At 38.9% G+C, this 19,969-nt stretch overlaps 1 long non-coding RNA gene across 1 annotated transcript; it reads left to right on the plus strand.

Annotated features, from left to right (window-relative positions):
- Positions 1-856: 856 nt before the first annotated feature.
- On the plus strand, positions 857-7,117 carry LOC133611272 (uncharacterized). Its single transcript, XR_009815968.2, has 3 exons — positions 857-959; positions 1,416-1,668; positions 7,017-7,117. It is a non-coding gene; the product is annotated as an uncharacterized lncRNA (long non-coding RNA).
- The last annotated feature ends 12,852 nt before the right edge of the window (positions 7,118-19,969 follow it).

Consider the following 19,969-nt stretch of genomic DNA (forward strand, 5'->3'; position numbering starts at 1 on the left):
CTATAGAGTAAACAAAACAAAAACTTGCCCAATTTAATGAAACCCCTTTTTTAAGACTTAATGCAATCTGGAGACTTTTTTTTTTTTTTTTTTTTTTTAATCCTCCAACCCTCAAGTCTGGTCAGCATGCATTAATGACACTTTGTTTCAGTCTTGACCTGACGTTGTAATCTCTCTGCAAACTGACTGGCGCCAGGGGAGAGCATCAGAGCAGGGGGACACACACACCAGGGGACAGGGGGGTCAGGAGAGAGAATCTACACTGCAAGATGTTAATTAAAAGCAGTTAGCTTCACTTTCAAATAAGAACATAAAGATGATATGGAGCAGATGCGCATGGTTGCGTTACAGTGACGCGTGCAAGCGCCTCAGCCTGCATGACGACTTTAATGTCATTTAGCGTGCAAGGCGGAGGAGCTATAGCTCGCCTAATTGAGCAAATGAAGACGTGACATGGTCAGCCATCAATTAAGGCGACAAGTGAAGAACGCACGGAGCAATCTCCGGTTAGCTTGATTGGAGCACATCGTGTTTGCAAGCACATTTCCTCTTCGGATTGAACGTTAAGTGTTTGGATCACGCACAGAATGCGTCTGTCTGTTCCACAAAAAAAAAAAAAAAAAAAAAAGGCAGATATTGAACTGTATCAAAAAAAGACAAGAAAATAGATCTATTTGTGCAGGTAAACTTATTTATGTTGCCTATAGACGAAGAAGAAAGAACTCTAACTTTATGCAAATGAGGCAAAGCTCTCAACCTGGTGGATTACTGAGTCAGAGAGCAGGACCCGGGTGCGCAGACCCTCCACATAGGACCCCATAAAAATCCGCAGATGCGTGGCTGCATGCATGTAACACTCACCGGAGGGACTTGTGCCCGGTAATTATATTGACGTTTTGGAACAAATGTGTGAGGATGCTGCGAGAGGATGGACGGGAACGGCAGAAGGCCCAGTGAAGGTTGGTTGGAAACAAACCCGGCGCGTCTCGAAGACGAATAAAAAATAAATATATGCAAAAAAAAAAAAAAAAAAAAAAAATGATATTAATGCGACAATATATTATCCAATGATATAAACGTAAAGCAAAGGCGGCGGCACGGAAAAATAAATCATTTTGTGTGTATATACTTATTCTAATTGAATGTCCTTTCAATTACGTAAACGCCGCAGCACGCTCTAACTATAAATGATCATCTCATTTATGTATTTTCTGTCATTTCTTAATTATTATTTTTTGTGTAGTCAGTGTTTGTTTAAATGGCGTTCGCAACCAATCCTGTAAATAATAAATAACGCGTTTTTATTTGTCTTAATTGTACGTGAATGACATGCGTTTTTACGCACGGCCTTCCCGTGTTGTACACAAAACATCATAACGTCTATCATACTTTCTGGACCTCGACCCCCACAACAGATGGAGCAAAAGCGCATGGAGTATGAAGTACCTTCCTGCATCACTTGGCTGCTGGTTCAGTGCCCTGAGAGATGTTAAGAGAAGGCTGAAGGGCCGAGGTCCCGAACTGCCACCTGAACCACAACCATTCCAGCAAAAAAGGGCCAAAATCCGAGGAGAACTGCATGGTTTGGTCTTACATCCTCCAACTTAACTCCTCGCTATTCTTCCCCCCCTTTCAAGAATGCGAGTGGAATTCTATTCCTGCACCATGGTAAGAAGATATCATATTGAAATTATTTTTAAAAGCCCATCTTTTTTACGCATGCTGTTAAACATGTTGAATGTTTATTACGCATGGCCTGTAACCATTCGTCAGAATGTTATTTGACATTAATACATTACTTTTGTGTATTTTGATACCAACATAACATATTTAAGAAAGCAATACACTGAATGTATTTTTACTTAAATGTGCTTACACCCACGCTAAATGTGGTCAGTAAATGTACATCCAAAAAAATCCCACAGCAGTTTAGTGATTAAAACACGTAATTCACGCAAGTTAATATTTCAATTTGTCCTGGCAAAAATCACATTTACGCTTCATTCAAAAGAGCAGGTAATTTATAAAACAGATTTAGGATGATTTATCGACATGTTTCCCCATGAAGCAAATATTTCAAACGTTATACATATTTTCAAGAAATGGTGCTCTTTTGTTTCCCATTTAGATCAAATACTTTCTCTCCTCTTAAATGGTGGAGTAGTGTGGGAGTAAAAAGGAGGCAGGTGCATATCATTCATGCTGGCCTACTTGAAACAGTTCTGTCCCTTGGCAAAGTAGGTTAAAGGTCCTCCCAAGTGGACAAAGTATATGACAGGCCTCTTCAAGACCTTATTCTTCTGCAGGGGTTTGCATTCATTCACAATTAATGTGCAGGCTGCATGGAAGAAATGATGCCAATAGGGCTGCCAACAAACAGAATATGGAAGATCTTAATCTAGTAAAAATATGCAGGCAGAATTCAAGATGGTGTAAAAGGGTTGCAGGGTTGAATTATTGTCAGTGGCTGAGATACATTTGCTTGATTATGTTACAATGGGGGTTCATATAATGACAACTAGAATGTTATATATTTGTAAGATGTTCATGAAATAGAAACAAGATCACAGAATTGTCATGCCCATATACAATATTGCCTGAAAAATTCCCAACTAATGCATTAGTCTGGATATAATGCATTGGCATATAATGTATGGAAGCTTGTTTCCACCACTGGAAAAAAATACTCTCAGAGTAAATCATAATTATAAGCCAAAATGTCATAATAACAAACTTAAAAAGTCAAAGTTCTAAGATAAAGTGTATAAATTATGAGATAAAGTCACAATTGTGAGATAAGAAAATCAGAATTCTGAAATATAAAGTCATAATTATGAGCTAGAATGCCAAAATGATTGTGTCTCGGTTTGTGGGGTGAAATTATGGAACAGCCTGAGTGATGAACTCAAACACTATTCCAACATTGAGCATTTTAAGAAATTGTACAAATTTAATATTTTGGTTCGGTATAGTGAGGTCTAGGCTTATTTTGAATGTGAGTATGAATGACTTATATGACTTATGATAATATATTGAGCATTTTAAGCCCATTGTTCTGGGCAAATTAAGTTATGTGGATCCAGATGAATGTGATAAAATGTGGTTCAGAGGAAACTGGATATTAGTTAAAGTAACTATGTAAAAAAAAAAAAAGGTAGGGGGGTTCAAAAAGTGTATACTTCTTCCCATTACCCTTTTGAGATATGTTTAATTTAATTTAATTGTTATTATTTTCTTATTTCAATTTTCTTTTCTTTTTTGTGAAATAATAATGTTGCCATTGAGCACAAGACTGTTAACTGGAGATATGTATGTATGTTATGTACTACATGTACGAAAAAAAAAGCCACAACTCCGAGATAAAAAGTCGAAATTATAAAATAGTAAGTACAACAAAATAAGTTCAATGGTCAAAGAGTCATCATTCGTTATCAGTTATCATACCATTTTTATTCATTTATTAATTTCAATCTTATTCAAATCCTTATTTTTGCTTTTCTTTGTCTTTTCTTTTTTTGTAAGTCATAAAAAAATCATAAATAAGAGATAACAAGTCGAAATCACGACATAAAAGTCATAATAACGAGGTAAGGGTTAAAATTATGAGATAAAAAGCCATAACTTTGGACATGAACGTCAAAACAATGAGAGGGAAAATTGAAATTGCCAAATAAAAAAGTCCTAACTATATAGAATGTCGAAGTAATGAGAATATTCGAAATTATGAGATAGTTGAACCTATGAGATAAAAAGTCAAAATTGTGAGCTGAGAAGTCATAATTATGAGCACACATGTCGGAATTATGAGTTAATTCAGAATCATGAGATAAAAAGGTCAACATTATGAAATAAAAAGTTTTATTTTTAAGATAAAACATCAAAATTATGGGATTAAAAATCGAATTTATATGAGCTACAATAAAACAAAAAAGGGGCTACAAAGGTTAGAGTTTAGCAGGTAAACAGTTACCAATATATTTCCAATAATTTATTAACACAAATCTTACTTTATGCTTATTTTTTCTTCATCAAATTTCCTTTTTTTCACACAGTGTGAAAAAAAAAAAATCAAACAAAATGTAAGGAAACCAAATATCGCCTGCAGTGTCACCATCTAAACGTTATGCTGTATACTTTTCAGGCAAATGTAATCACCTTATATTTCTGAATTCATGTAACTTGTTAACATGTCTGAAAAAATAAACCATATAATACCCATTACATCCATAAAATTGCATTAAAGTCAGACAATATTATTTAACCCCTTTTCTGTAGTTTGACTCCCATTATGAGCCTACATTCATGATTAGCCTTGAATGTTAAATAAATACAAAAAACAGTAACAACTCATCTTAAATATCATCAACATTACAGACTACAATAAAGACAGTTTTTTCCCCACTTCAAATGCATATAAATAACGGTATTCTGCATGAATGTTTCCTTAAGTGCATTTACACTGTCATATGTGTTTTTAATATATCAAACAGTTACCTTTTAATGTCCTCAAAGACCTCAGGAAAAATAAAAAATAAAACATTTTTTTGAGGGAATAAACAGATCATATTGCCTTATTTCTGAGAATAACATTTTAACACAGGCACTCTGCTTTTTTTTTTGCAACATTTTAAAATTGGGTTTTCAGATCAATGCAAAATGCCAACCGCACAGGAGGACAAAGCACACTTGGTTCAGAGCCTGTACCTGCCTGGTCCACTTGTGCATTAATGGTGACAGCAGTGAGGGCAGCTAAACAAAGCTGTTAGAGTGTGCATTGTGACTCAGCCTTAAAGCCTATTCATAATACAGTACATATATATATATATATATATATATATATATATATATATATATATATATATATATATATATATATATATGGTAGCTCACAGAAATGTGTGGCTGTTATGTCTTCAATTGATCTGTCTTGTATCTTACGTGTGGAAACCATGAAACTACACAATGCATCAAGAATCTTTTTTCTTTTCATGGTTTGCATTTCTATGCAGTAAGATTTATGTACACTTTCTAAGAAATACAAATTGCTTCTGTAGGGCTTTGTTGCCAGTATGAAGCCCGTGTGGTTAATAACAATAATGTTTTCACACCAAATGCATACATATAAATGTGTTTCCTTTAGTTGTGTTTCACTTGCAGTATTTTGAATGTGGAGATTTGGTGTCTAAACTTTTAAATGGCGTCATACTAACAGTGTATGTGTGTCCCCTCTTCAGAGTGCTTTTATGCAGGAAGCCATCCTGCCAGCCTGGAGCCATTATTTAGATCCATTCAAACAAAGACATCACTAAATCACTTTCATCTCTGAATGTATTGATCCTGCACAGATACAAGCACATAACTCCTCTAATGACGTGTTTGAGTTTTTTTTCTCCCTCTGAATGTCATAAAAGCAATGCTGGGGCGAAAAAAATCCCAAGTGATGCATGGCTTGCTTGAGAGTCCAGCAACTAAACACAACATGCAGCGTAAAATTGGGGTAGATCTGGGGCCTCCGGTATTAAATTGCATGCCATCTATTGTGCGCTGGAATGAAAATAAAGTTATTTTAGTACCGGTACTTGAAAAATTATGGGTTATAGGATATTTATTGAGGTAATATATAAATTTTTTTGCATTTAACATATGAAATAAAAAACTGTTTTATATTCAAGTGATACATTATATTCATCACTTACCAAAACAAGTGTTACACTTTTCCAAAGATTTTGAAAATCAACACATTTAAAGTTTGTTCCCATTATTGTTATTCATGGTGTGTTTCTTTCTTAAACCATGAGAATATTTGTGAGTATTTAGTAGAATTTAGAATAATATCATTACACAACTCAACATATAGGTTGAAATTTTGACTGGAAAAGGAATAAAAATGTGTGCTCTATATAAGAAAATAACAGATTCTATTATGTTTGAATATGTGACATCCGGGTGTTGGTAATAAATTGATGTATAAATTCATATTGTTTATAAATAGATAGTGTGAAACTGATCAACTGTTTTTGAGCACGTGTATTATTAAATGTATGCATGCTTTTTTCATTAAACAAATGTATGTTGTTTTTTTTTAGTTGTTTTTTTTATTTGCGACAATTGGAAAATACATGAGGATACTGATGAAGATAATACAATTGCAATGAATACTATTGTTCCTAATGCAGTTCGTTTGAATAAGAAAATAAGGTATTTTAATGCTCAAATACACTAAAAATATTGTAAAGTCACAACAATGTTTGGCTAATAATTGCATAACATTTACAGTAATTTACTGTGAAATATCTTTACAGCAATTTACTTTAACTGCAGAGCTGTGATTTTTTTTCGGTTAATTGCAGTAAAGTTTGAACTAAATGCTGTAACTTTGCAATTGTAACTTTATAGTTCATTACAATAAAATTACAACTATATGTTGTTACATGACAAAAATGTATTTTTATAGTTAATTACTCTCTCGTTGTAACAGCATACCATTCAGTATGCAACGTAGTCTACGGAACTCCTTAAGAGACAAATCAGTTTGAATTCACCGTAATTTGTTTTGATATGACAGTGAATTATGATTATGGTAATTTACTGTGAAATAACAGTTCATTTCTGTGAAATATTAGGATATCTTATTTGGTACAGTCATTTGCTCTCATGTTTGATTACATCATTTTATTGTGGAAAAAAAATATTGTTACTGTGACATCCTGGTAAATGTGTAATGTTTTACATAATCCTGCATACATACACATATAGTATGTACGTTCGTGACACAACAAAAGGTCAGCTGCATAAAAATGTCGCTTTTTCTAATGAAAAATACTTTTGATTGATACAGTTTGAGAAGGTCATCATCATTACAATAAATTACATTTTGGCATTTTTGTTGTGACATGGATTCTGCCATTCCAGTGTTGTGCTCAATGTTACAGTAATATTTCAAAAGTGTATTAGTAGACGGGATTTAAAACTTTGTGCATTTCATTCACTCATGTTCATACTGCCTGTCCTCACAGGGCTATGGGTAAGCTGGATCCTACCCCGGCTGACACAGAATGGCGTCAACAGATCATTCTTGCATTTTCTTCAAGCCCTGCAGGATTCTCTTTGTGTCCGTTCATGTGTTTGACTTCCTCCATCAAGTCCATCAGAGGCTAATGGCTCTCTTATTTGTTGGTTTGTCCTGCACTGCTCCATGTGGTTCTTTTCCTGAAGGAGAGTGATGTTCATCCTGTGAGGCAGACTGAGTGCTGTGATCTTGTATGACTATCAATACTAGCTCTCTCAATACACAGATGCCACTATGCTGCTCTGACAGCTGAATGAAGGCTTCGCTGGCCTCTTCAGTCAACATCAGAAAGTTGAGCTGACACTCTAGCTAGGTATAGCAACAACAATCTCGAATAGATAGTGCAGAAAATATCTCTCTCTCTCTTCTCTCTCTCTCACCTCTTCTCTCATCTCTTCTCTCTCTCTCTCTCTCTATCTCTCTTCTCTCTCTCTCTCTTCTCTCTCTTCTCACTCTCTCTCTCTCTCTCTCTTTCTCTCTCTCTCTCTCTCTCTCTCTCTCTCTCTCTCTCTCTCTCTCTCTCTCTCTCTCTCTCTCTCTTCTCTCTTCTCTCTCTCTCTCTCTCTCTCTCTCTTCTCTCGACTCTGGTTAGTTGTTGTCTTTTGTCGCTTTTGCTCTTGTTTTGCCTTTCGGTCTTTTTGCTCCTTTTTACCTGCACATTGCTTCCTGTCTCTGCATCCTGGAGTTACGCGAACTGCCACCATGCAAGTTCCTGTCTTTTAATTATACTACAAGGAAATAAAAGACACAACTCATAAAAAAAAATATGCTGCTGAAGTCAATGATAACAATGCTACATTAATAACATAAATTATAACAAATTCCACAATATTAAGCAATATCTTACATTCATTGACTATCGCCAAAAAGTTATTATTTTAGCATATTTAGGGATACATTTTAACGTGTATAATCCAGTCAACATTTTTAGACCGGTGTGTATATTTAGTCACAATGTGGTTTCTTCTTACTTACTTAATGAGATTGTTTTTTATATATATATTTAATATGTTCCGTTCTTTTCCAAATGAAGCAAAATACATTTAAACATGGCGTGAATGAATGATCTGTGCTGGAGAGCGGATAGGATGAAACATAAGCTTCACTTCTTCCTACTCTTTTTCGGACATGTTGAATTTTTCAAATATAAGCACATGATGTTTCTTATTAAATATGACTGAAACAAATAAATAAAAATGGCCAGATCATAGTTTATTTAATGGTAAAACAGTATTGTAAGCTACATTATACATGTTGTGTCGTAATTTTTTACTGTAATAGATAGTAGTGGTTATAATAATTTTCCTCAAAAGATAATAATTTTAAGCTTCCAGAACAATATTTTTTAATTTCTCATCAGATAATGTTGGCGAGTGTTTAATAGACAGTTAATAGCATATAGAGTATAGCACTTCCTTAATGCAAGTTAAAATTTAACTCAACTATTAAATATTTGAGAACTTACTAAGCACATGAGGGAGGCTTCGACACTAAATAGTTTAAAGGCCTACTGAAATGCGATTTTCTTATTCAAACGGGGATAGCAGCTCCATTCTATGTGTCATACTTGATCATTTCGCGATATTGCCATATTTTTGCTGAAAGGATTTAGTAGAGAACATCGACGATAAAGTTCGCAACTTTTGGTGGCTGATAAAAAAGCCTTGCCTGTACGGGAAGTAGCAGACGAGTAGCGTGACGTCACAGGTTGTGGAGCTCCTCACATCTGCACATTGTTTACAATCATGGCCACCAGCAGCGAGAGCGATTCGGACCGAGAAAGCGAGGATTTCCCCATTAATTTGAGCGAGGATGAAAGATTCGTGGATGAGGAAAGTGAGAGTGAAGGACTAGAGGGCAGTGGGAGCGATTCAGATAGGGAAGATGCTGTGAGAGGCGGGTGGGACCTGATATTCAGCTGGGAATGACTAAAACAGTAAATAAACACAAGACATATATATACTCTATTAGCCACAACACAACCAGGCGTATATTTAATATGCCACAAATTAATCCCGCATAACAAACACCTCCCCCCTCCCGTCCATATAACCCGCCAATACAACTCAAACACCTGCACAACACACTCAATCCCACAGCCCAAAGTACCGTTCACCTCCCCAAAGTTCATACAGCACATATATTTCCCCAAAGTCCCCAAAGTTACGTACGTGACATGCACATAGCGGCACGCACGTACGGGGAAGCGATCAAATGTTTGGAAGCCGCAGCTGCATGCGTACTCTCGGTACCGTGTCTGCGTATCCAACTCAAAGTCCTCCTGGTAAGAGTCTCTGTTGTCCCAGTTCTCCACAGTAAAGCTTGACTGTCATATTTCGGGAATGTAAACAATGAAACACCGTCTGTGTTTTCCGGCACAACAGTCAAGGGTTGCATTCTACAGCGGCGGTGTGTTATCCGGCACAACACCTGCCGCAATACACCACTTCCCAACTACAGCTTTCTTCTTTGCTGTCTCCATTGTTCATTGAACAAATTTCAAAAGATTCACCAACACAGATGTCCAGAATACTGTGGAATTTTGCGATGAAAGCAGACGACTTAATAGCTGGCCACCATGCTGTCCCAAAATGTCCTCTACAATCCGTGACGTCACGCGCAGGCGTAATCATACCGAGACGTTTTCAGCATGATATTTCGCGTGAAATTTAAAATTGCACTTTTATAAGCTAACCCGGCCGTATTGGCATGTATTGCAATGTTAAGATTTCATCATTGATATATAAACTATACATTTTTTAATCAATTTTTCTATTTAGGAGAAATACAATCTTAGAGAAAAATGTAATTTAAAACATTTGTATGCACGTACAACACTTAAGACCTTCAGTATATCAGTATGTGAAATTAAATTATGGAATGGATTAAGCAAAGCAATCAAACAATGTACTAATATGATCCACTTCAAGAAACTCTTCAAACTTAAAGTGTTCACAAAGTACAAAGAACAAGAACCATGACAAACATTCTCAATTTATTTCATCCATCCATTCATTCATTCTCAAAATAAACTTACTTATCTCATCATATGAAATATGACTTTCTTCAACAATTATTATTATTAAATTATTATTATTTATTTATTTTTATTGTGATTACTTATGGAGTATATTGTGAATAAATTGTGAACAGGAAGTGAACAAAAAGTTTTAGCAACTGTTATGTAAAAGAAAAGGGTAGGATTAAATAAACTCTGCTTCTTCCTACTCCTTTTCGAACATGTTGAAAAGAGAAACTGGAAATTGTGATGTATCATGTTGTATGCATGCATGTTCAAAATAAACTCAAACTCAACTCAACTATCAGACTGCGTGGTCGGTAGTAGTGGGTTTCAGTAGGCCTTTAATTCAAATTTGGGCTTACTAAAATAGGAACATTGTACTCTGATATGATCCAATCCAAAATGTAAAAAGACACTGTCAGTGATATATTAATTATCTCCACCAGGTTATGTAATGCTTGTCTTTGGTATGTTTAGTTACCAAAAATCAAAAAAAGTTCAATCTATCAGTCACAATTTATTTGTGCCTCAAAGGGCTACACAAATCACAATGGTATCCCCTGCAGTTGACCAGGAAAGCAGGCGTGCTTCTGCCGCTGTGGAGGTCAGGCACGAAAGGCGTGCTTCAGGAGAAGTGGTGATGTAACGGGAGCCGGAGGCCATGGCTTCTGTGGCTTGGACGAACTCACCGGAGCAGAAAGTAGCGCCGGCCGCGGCGTCTCGGACCTTGTCATCGGAGCAAGAAGGCACGGTGGTGGCCTCATGGACGACATCACTGGAGCAGAAAGGAGCGCTGGCAGCGGCATCTTGGATTTTGTCACCACAGCAGGAGGGCACGCTGGCTGACCTCAACAGAGCAGAAGGTAGTGTAGGTAACGGCGTCGTGAATGATGTCATCTGAGCTGCAGGGTATGATAGTGGCATCGTGGACGAACTCATCGGAGCAGGTAGCACAGCCGATATCAGCATCACAGATGAGGTCATCGGAGCAGGAGGTTCCGATGGCAGTATTGTGGACGACGACCAGCTGCACAGCTAGCCAGAGCCCCCCGGTGAGGGACGGATTCCAGACGTCGTTAGAGTGGCCCACAGTTGACAGGGATGGGTGGGAGGGAGCTTGAGGAAGAGTAGAGTAGTCTGGCCATGTGGCCGAAAGGTTATAAATACGTATATACTCTAGCCTTTCAATAGCCCCCCTTTTTTTAGACCAGTTGATCTGCCGCTTCTTTTCCTTTCTCCTCTGCTCCCCCCTCTCTCTTGTGGAGGAGGAGGGGACACACAGGTCCAGTGGCCATGGATGAAGTGCTGTCCAGAGTCGGGACCCGGGGTAGACCGCTCGCCTGTGTATCGGTTGGGAACATCTCTGCGCTGCTGACCCGTCTCCGCTCGGGATGGTGTCCTGCTGGCCCCACTATGGACTGGACTCTTACTATTATGTTGGATCCACTATGGTCTGGACTCTCACAATATTTTGTCAGACCCACTCGACATCCATTGCATTCGGTCTCCCCTAGAAGGGGGGGTCACCCACATGTTGATTTGATTTGATTTGATATGTGGTCCTCTCCAAGGTTTCTCATAGTCATTCACATCGACGTCCCACTGGGGTGAGTTTTTCCTTGCCCTTATGTGGGCTCTGTACCGAGGATGTCGTTGTGGCTTGTGCAGCCCTTTGAGACACTTGTGATTTAGGGCTATATAAATAAACATTGATTGATTGATTGATTATCAGAGATCATTTTATTAATATCTTTGCCATTTCTGAGACCCACCTTGAAGATTCCTTTTCTTATTCAGTTGTAGCCAGTGAGGGGTTCTCAATTTTTAGGAAAGACAGAAACAGGTTTGGGGGTGGGGTGGCTATTTATGTTCAGAATCATTTATCTATCAAAGTGCGTAATGATTTGATGAGGGAGAGCATTGAAGCTATTTGTGTGCAGGTCCATCTGCCTTATTTGAAACCAATTATAGTATGCTGTTTCTATAGGTCTCCAAGTGCTGATGCTCTGTATCTGAAGGTGTTATGTGAGATGCTTGACACGATATCAGATGAGAATAGAGAAATCTATTTACTGGGTGTTATGAATGTTGACTGGCTGGGACAAGGGTGTACAAACAAAAATAAGTTACTATCCATTTGCAATCTGTCCAAAATTGTTGCCCCTCCCACGAGAATAGGTGTAGGCAGTGATGGTATTGTTTTATCAATCAATGTTTATTTATATAGCCCTAAATCACAAGTGTCTCAAAGGGCTGCACGAGCCACAACGACATCCTCAGTACAGAGCCCACATAAGGGCAAGGAAAAACTCACCCCAGTGGGACGTCGATGTGAATGACTATGAGAAACCTTGGAGAGGACCGCATGTGTGGGTAACCCCCCCCTATAGGGGAGACCGAATGCAATGGATGTCGAGTGGGTCTGACATAGTATTGTGAAAGTCCAGTCCATAGTGGATCTAACATAATAGGGAGAGTCCAGTCCATAGTGGGGCCAGCAGGAAACCATCCCGAGCGGAGAAGGGTCAGCAGCGCAGACATGTCCCCAACCGATGCACAGGCGAGTGGTCCATCCCGGGTCCCAACTCTGGACAGCCGCTCTTCATCCATGGCCATTGGACCTGTGTGTCCCCTCCCCCTCCACAAGAGAGAGGGGGGAAGAGGAGAAAAGAAAAGAAACGGCAGATCAACTAGTCTAAAAAGGGGGTCTATTTAAAAGCTATAGTATACAAATGAGTTTTAAGATGGGACTTAAATGCTTCTACTGAGGTAGCATCTCTAACTGTTACCAGGAGGGCATTCCATAGTACTGGAGCCCGAATAGAAAACGCTCTATAGCCCGCTGACTTTTTTTGGGCTCTAGGAATCACTAATAAGCTGGAGTTCTTTGAACGAGATTTCTTGCCGGGACATATGGTATAATACAATCGGCAAGATAGGCTATGGAGCTAGACCGTGTAGTATTTTATACGTAAGTAGTAAACCCTTAAAGTCACATCTTAAGTGTCAAAAGTCTAGCAGCCGCATTTTGTACCAACTGTAATCTTTTAATGCTAGACATAGGGAGACCCGAAAATAATACGTTAAAGTAATTGAGACGAGACGTAACGAACGCATGATCAATGATCTCAGCGTCACTAGTGGACAAAATGGAACGAATTATAGCGATATTACGGAGATGAAAGAAGGCCGTTTTAGTAGCACTCTTAATGTGTGACTCAAACGAGAGAGTTGGGTCGAAGATAATACCCAGATTCTTTACCGAGTCGCCTTGTGTAATTGTTCGGTTGTCAAATGTTAAGGTGGTATTATTAAATAGGTGTCGGTGTCTCGTAGGACCGATACTCAGCATTTCCGTTTTCTTGGCGTTGAGTTGCAAAATGTTAGCGGACATCCATTGTTTAATTTCATTAAGACTACAATCCGGCGTGTTGGTCAGCTTTAGGGGCATGTAGAGTTGGGTGTCATCAGCATAACAGTGAAAGCTAACTCCATATTTGCGTATGATGTCACCTAGCGGCATGCATTGATCATATTTATACAAATGTTCCTGACCAATGCTCCAAGGCAGTCTCGGTTCCTGTAGGTTTTACTGACCACAATATAATAGCAATCACTAGAAAGACAAGGATTCCTAAACCTAAAGCGAATATTATTTTTACAAGGTCTTATAAGAGATTTGATGAAGTGTGTTTTATTGATGAAATATCCTGTTTAAATTGGAACGAGGTGTGCAGTGAGGAAGACCCTGAGGCCGCACTGGATTTATTTATGTTAATGTACATGAGTGTTGTGGACAAGCATGCCCCTTTGAAAAAGTTTTCAGTCAAAAAAAAGTCCACCCCATTGATTGATAATAGACTTAGGAGTTTAATGACAGAAAGAGACATGGCTAAGAAAGCCTCAGTCAACTCAGGTTGGTTTAATTGATGACAGGCATGAGTACTGTTCCTTAAGAAACCAGGTCACAAAGTTACAAAGGGGCCGGGGGGCGGGGTTAAGGTGGGTAAGAGTATATTTATAGCTAGAATTCACTGAAATTCAAGTAATTATATATATATATATATATATATATATATATATATATATATATATATATATATATATATATATATATATATATATAAGACAAATACTTGACTTTCAGTGAATTCTAGCTACAGTATATATATATATATATATATATATATATATATATATATATATATATATATATATATGTATATATATATATATATATATATATATATATATATTATTTAATTGTATATATATAAATAAAATAAATACTTGAATTTCAGTGAATTCTAGCTATATATATATATATATATATTTTTATTTTATTATATATATATATATATATATAAATAAAATAAATACTTGAATTTCAGTGTTCATGTATTTACACATATAAACACACATAACACTCCTCTACTCATTGTTGTATTTGAAAGTGCAATGCTTTGCAGCCAGTAGCACAGCCTTTGAAGGAGCATAGGTATGGGCAGCATCTGTGAAATTTAATTTGCAGGAGAGGAGTGAGTTTAGGGTTGAATTGTCCATCCTCGTCCTATTCTCTGTCACTCGTTGTCGCCATGACTGTCTCTTCTTTGTTCTTCTGCTTCGTCTCCTTCTTGTTGCGTGCGCAGTTGTGCACTCTCCAAAAGCTGTAGATGTTATGACGTGACTGGGCCGGCACGCTGTTTATATTGAGAAAAAAGCGGATGTGACGACAGGCTGTTCTCACTCAGGTCCGCATGGACCTGGAGGGGGCGTGCCTGTTGTCCAGCTGGAAATCGGGAGAAATTCAGGAGTATGGTTGTTCCGGGAGATTTTCGGGAGAGGCACTGAAATTCGTGAGTCTCCCGGAAAATTTGGAACGGTTGGCAAGTATGACATTAGGATACCAAATTGGCTTTTAATGAGGGCAATTCTAGACCAATAATCATTTTACCTGGTTTATGTAAAATACTGTATGCAGTATGCGCTGTGTATGCACAAATTCAAGCTTATTTTCAATCAAATGGGCTAGCAACTGATTCTCAACATGCATATGAACGGGCCACTCTACGGCCACTGCTCTTATACAAATAACAGACGATTGGCTTAATGCTATAGATCATTCTATGTTGGTTGGAGCTGTGCTGTTAGATTTCAGTGCTGCGTTTGACGTGATTGACCACTCTCTTTTAATTGAGAAACTTAAATGTTATGATTTTAATACTTCTTCTTTAATGTGGATACAGAGTTATTTGTCCTCAAGATCACAACAGGTGTATCTTAATGGCAGCTTGTCTAATAGCAGGAAGTTTATATTGTGGTGTTCCACAGGGAAGTTGCCTGGGACCTTTACTTTTTTCTATATTCACCAATGATTTACCTCGGGCTACCGGGCGTGCCAAATTGGTTCTTTATGCTGAAGATGCAACCTTATATCATGCTGCACCATCATGCAATGTACTTAATGTATTATTGAGTAAGGAACTAAAAGCTGTGCATGACTGGACAGTATGTAACAGACTTGTCCTTAACATATCAAAAACAAAAAGTATTTTATTGGGGACTAGGCAAGGGTTATCTTGTGACCCAAAGTTAGATCTAAGGCTAGATATTTCAACAATTCAACAGGTCAGAAGTGCCAAGCTCCTTGGAGTGATGCTGGACTGCACTGGTCAAATCATATCAGTGATATACAAACTGTAGTTACAAAGATGGGAAGGGCTGTTGGTATTTCCAGGAAATGTGCTGCTTTTGTTGATCGACATCTTCTTTTGTCAGATTGTTAAGAGTTTAGTCTTGTGTCATCTGGACTATTGTTCTACAGCAGACACGCTGTTCAGACAGGCGGCCCTCGAGACGTTATTTTGCGGTCCGCACCTTAATATGAAAATGTAATGTTAGTGCGGCCCGCGAGTTCTATATAAATGGCGCTTGACAGCGTCATACTTGCCAACCCTCCCAATTTTTCCGGGAGACTCTCGAATTTCAGGGCAACCATTCTCTCGAATGTCTGACGATTTTCACCCAAACAACAATATTAAGGGCGTGCCGTGATGGCACTGCCTTTAGTGGCCTCTACAACCTGTACAAACAGCGTGCCAGCCCAGTCACATGTTGTATTTGGCTTCTGTACACACACGTAGGTGACTGCAAGGCATACTTGATCAACAGCCACACAGGTCACACTGAGGGTGGCCGTATAAACAAGTTTAACGCTGTTACAAATATGCGCCACACTGTGAACCCACACCCAACAAGAATGACAAACACATTTCGGAAGAACATCCGCACCGTAACACAACATAAACACAACAGGACAAATACCCAGAATCCCATGCAGCCCTAACTCTTCAGGGCTACAATTTACACCCCCGCTACCACCAAACTCCGCCCCCACACACATCAACCCCCCCTAGGGCGGGATAGCCATTCAAAGAAGGTGAATTCATTAAAAAGTGCATGTTAGATTTGTTTAAGAAATCTTTTCTTGCGGCCCAGCTTTACCCAGTTTCTGCATCCAGTGGCCCCCAGGTAAATTGAGTTTGAGACCCCTGTTCTACAGTCTGGGCGTCTGCTGCAAGTGGTGAGATCAGTATGATCCAGATTGTCCAGAATAGGGCAGCACTGCTGGTTCTGGGTTGTTCACTAAGAACCAATGTTAACCAAATGCATGCTTCTCTTTCCTGGCTAACAGTGAAGAACAGGTTGTCAGCTAATACTCTAATATTGTTCAAATCAGTAACCAGTAGTAAAACTCCTGCTTTTCTCATGGCCCAAATAGTTTACAGTAGCACTATGCATAATCATAATACCAGAGCGTCTAGTGAGGGTAATTTTGTACTCCCTCGTCCGAGGAAGAATGCATTGCGGAAATCTTTTATTTATAGATCTGTATCGCTCTGGAATAACTTGCCTCAAATTCTCACCAGCATTGAAAGTAAACATGTTTTTAAAAGGAAACCAATATTTTATCTGAGTCTGTAAATTAGTTTGCTTGATGATTGATGATTTTTGTTTGGTTTTGTATTGTGTATCCATCCATCCATTTTCTACCGCTTATTCCCTTTTTGGGCTCGCGGGGGGCGCTGGAGCCTATCTCAGCTACAATTCGGTGGAAGGCGGGGTACACCCTGGACAAGTCGCCACCTCATCGCAAGGCCAACACGGATAGACAGACAACATTCACACTCACATTCACACACTAGGGCCAATTTAGTGTTGCCAATCAACCTATCCCCAGGTGCATGTCTTTGGAAGTGGGAGGAAGCCGGAGTACCCGGAGGGAACCCACAAAGTCACGGGGAGGACATGCAAACTCCAGTTATATTTATATGGTAATTAATATTCCGAGATTGTAAATTGTTTGCTTGTTTGCTTGTTGATTATTTTTATTTGTTTCTGTATTGTGTAGTTATAATTATATGCTTTTACTTGTAATTGTATTGAGTTTGTGGACCCCAGGAAGACTAACGGGTTGTTGTGGCAACCAGCTAATGGGGATCCGTAATAAAAATTAAAAAAAATTAAATCAAAATGTATTAGGAACATTTAAGCTACTGGTGGTTTTAGCTAGATAAAACTCAGGTAAAGCGATTTCGGAGCTGCCTAAAAACGATCCAGTCAGCCTGGGATTTGGTATTTCTTGCCCTGGCCCAGGCAGCACCCCGTTTTTTAGCAGACTGGACAGCTCAGGAGAAAACCAAAGAATATGTTTACCTATCACTCTGAATTTACGTAAAGGACTGTGTTGGTTTATAATATTGATAAACGCATCATGAAAATATTTCCAAGCCAACTCAACATCATTTAAATGAATGATCATGGACCAATTAAAAAGCCATAAATCATGATGAAAAGCTTGTTCACAAAAAAGTTTAAGAATAATTTATGGCTTCCCTTTTGGTAGCTTAGCTTGGGTAGTAGCCATGACAATAACACGGTGGTCACTCAAAGCATTTGCAAAAATACCAATATCCAAGTATTTATGAGGAGTTTGTGTTAAAAACAGATCAATAAGAGAATATTTCTCAGATTTAGATGGGTTGGGGTGCTAATTAGCTGTAAGATAAACATTTTCTTAAGCACTGTGTCACAGGAGTTACTGTGTGTGCCTGACAATACGAAAGTCCTGGGTTTGATTCCCGGGCTTGGGGTCTTTCTGTGTGGAGTTTGCATGTTCTCCCCATGACTGCACGGGTTCCCTACGGGTACTCCGGTTTCCTCACACCTCCAAAGACATGCACCTGGGGGTAGGTTGAAGGGCAACACCAAATTGACCCTGGTGTGTGAATGTAGTCTGTCTGTGTTGGCCCTGTGATGAGGTGGGGACTCGGGCCTTCCGCCCAAGTGCAGCTGGGATAGGGTCCAGCAGCCCCCGCAACCCTGCGTGGGACAAGCGGTAGGAAATGGATGGATGGATGGATTCCTTAAGCCACGTTACAGACAAGACAAATATGTCAGTATCAGTAGATTTAGCTCAGATCTTTACTAGATCAAGTTTAGGAAGTAGACTTCTGACATCTAAGTGATGTAGTTTTTAAATCAAAAGGGTGTTATGTTTAGGAGGGAGTAGACGGCACAGACACAAGGGGGCGTAGTAGCTCTATGTATTTATTATATATATTTACAATATATATATTTACTATATATATATATATATATAAAATAATCAATCAATGATATAACTACACTAGAAAATGAAGTGTGACAAAAATCCAAACGTGTGTGTGTGTGTGTGTGTGTGTGTGTGTGTGTGTGTGTGTGTGTGTGTGTGTGTGAGAGACTATGTGTGGAATTAACTGTGGTGTGTTACCGTGAGTGTTGAGCAGAAGTCCTGGAGGGGAAAAGCAGGCTCGAATGTCCGTGAGACAAGCAGGTTGTCTGGGGGGTATAGTGAGACGTCAAAAGGTCCGTGTCCAAGCAGGGGGTCGAGGATCGAGGGAGGCACTCCGGGATTCCAACAGGAAGTCGAGGCACACAGCTCAATCGCGGGAGACAGGGAAAGCACTGCGGGAAACACAAAGGACATAAAACACGGGAACTGGGAAGACACAGAGAGAGAGAGCAAGTACGTGGGAGGGGAGCCGGAGATGCGATAGCTTACTGTATACAGAGAACTACGTTCCGGCGCTGGATCTTCGGGTCCGCTGGCCTTTATGCTGCCTGCCCTCAATAGTCCCAGGTGTGCTGATTACAGATCGCTTGCAGCCGAACAGGGGTGTGGCCGTGATGCGGGAAGAGCGAGCAGAGACGTGTCCCGGCGCGCCTCCAGTGCTCGCAGCAGAAGGCATGCGGGACTGTGCATGCGCCGTGACAAAGAGGTACTCAAGCACTTAAGATCTGGACCAGGATTTGGTTGAACATCACCCAACAGAAGAAGCAAAACAACAATAAAACATTTATTTTTCACCATCAATGATTGAATATACCTAACCCAAGGTCTACTTTCTGGATGAGAACGGAATGATAACAACCAACCATCAGGAATATTTTGTAGAGCATTTGCCGTAATTCATACATTCCTATCTGGGTTTATAGAACCCAGTTGGAGCTGGGACGTGGTGTCTTTAATCTCCTTTGTAATGAGTTATATTTCCTAGGTAAAAAAATGCATGCGAAGATGCTACTGTGTAAAACAAGTATTTAGGATAATTTTTAGTGAGGCGGATGAGATTGGAGTAATAATTAGTTTAAGCTAAGGCAAAAGCATGTTTATAAGTTATTAAACTATCACTCCATGCCAGACGAAGTACCTCTAATTTAGTCACATGCCATTTGCTTCCCAGTTTTCTACATGATTGTTTAAGAGATCTGGTATCTCCTGTGAACCAAGGGGTACTTAGGGGCATTTTTTAAAATCTTTTAACTGTGCTACACTA

This window comes from Nerophis lumbriciformis, linkage group LG08, assembly GCF_033978685.3.
Source record: "Nerophis lumbriciformis linkage group LG08, RoL_Nlum_v2.1, whole genome shotgun sequence".
Classification (NCBI taxonomy): domain Eukaryota; kingdom Metazoa; phylum Chordata; class Actinopteri; order Syngnathiformes; family Syngnathidae; genus Nerophis; species Nerophis lumbriciformis.